General features: G+C 45.5%; 1 non-coding gene across 1 annotated transcript; it reads right to left on the bottom strand.

Moving 5' to 3' along the window:
* Positions 1 to 776: 776 nt before the first annotated feature.
* Positions 777 to 931, bottom strand: LOC143306331 (5.8S ribosomal RNA). Its single transcript, XR_013063748.1, has one exon. It is a non-coding gene; the product is annotated as a 5.8S ribosomal RNA (ribosomal RNA).
* Positions 932 to 1,171: the final 240 nt, after the last annotated feature.

The following is a 1,171-nucleotide window of genomic DNA, read 5'->3' as shown; positions in this document are numbered from 1 at the left end:
TGTCGCGTGTGTATTCGCTTTTTCGACGCTTTTTAACCATTTAACTTGTTTAGCGAAGCTAAACGCACAGACAGACAAAAAAAAAGGAACAGCATCGCGCGTCAAACAGCGACGACCCATCTGAAGCGATCTTTCATTTATACACCGTTTGTAAACAGAGAGATGTATAAAGCGCGGGGAATCATTCGAAACCCTGGGGCTATTCGAGCTTGCATTTCAGCAAATTATCATCTCAAACATTTCACTCGTTTGCTTTTTCTAAATTTATAGGAGAGCTTCTTTCGTTTATTTTTGACACACCTTTCGTAAATATCGTTTCTGGCAACGTCGGGAGCGTGGATTTCTACAAGTGAACAATCGCGCCGATCCGATAACTTCCAGCAGGATGGAGAATCTTTATAGATTATCTTCCGAGAACTCGGTGCTTTCACGGGCGGTCGTTTATAAATTTTAACGAACGACTCGCGCGCCGTGACGCACTTGCGCTAGTTCGAAGAGATATTTCGAAATTTGTTTCTCTCCTTTAACGGCCTGCATTTAGTGTATCGGTTGCGATTTTCGTCACATCGTTTCCACGACAAACGCCGACGAACTGCCCAACTATCGCTCGTACGTTGCGACTCTTTCTTTGTTTATCGTTCATTCATTCTTTCAATTTCGTTCGATAATCCCGCTCCGAAACGTTCTACTTTCGTTGAACGACGGCGAGATGTTTAGAAAGAAATGAATTACTCTTTTTTCGAGAAGCAAACGCAAGCAGTCTTTTGTTAAGAAAACGACCCTCAGCCAGGCGTGGTCCAGGAATTGTATCCGTGGACCGCAATGTGCGTTCGAAATGTCGATGTTCATGTGTCCTGCAGTTCACACGTTGACGCGCAATTAGCTGCGTTCTTCATCGACCCACGAGCCAAGTGATCCACCGTTCAGGGTAATCGTAAAATTTTGTATTTCAAACTCTTTAGATCTTTAGAGTGTTATTTTCATTATTAACACGCATCACATTCGATACCCACATCACTCTCCCACCCGGCGCGTGCGGGAGAGCGAATTCGGGCGTCGCCAACGTATTTGTTTGTTTGTTCGATCGTTGACGACACGATCGCGTCCAAGGACGGAAACCGTCGGAGAAACGCCCAGTGGCACGCTCCTCTCGACGGTCGGGCGTAAAGTA

This window comes from Osmia lignaria, unplaced genomic scaffold (genome assembly GCF_051020975.1).
Source record: "Osmia lignaria lignaria isolate PbOS001 unplaced genomic scaffold, iyOsmLign1 scaffold0006, whole genome shotgun sequence".
Lineage (NCBI taxonomy): Eukaryota > Metazoa > Arthropoda > Insecta > Hymenoptera > Megachilidae > Osmia > Osmia lignaria.
Note: the sequence above shows the minus strand (reverse complement) of the source record. Positions and strands in the feature narration are given on the sequence as shown.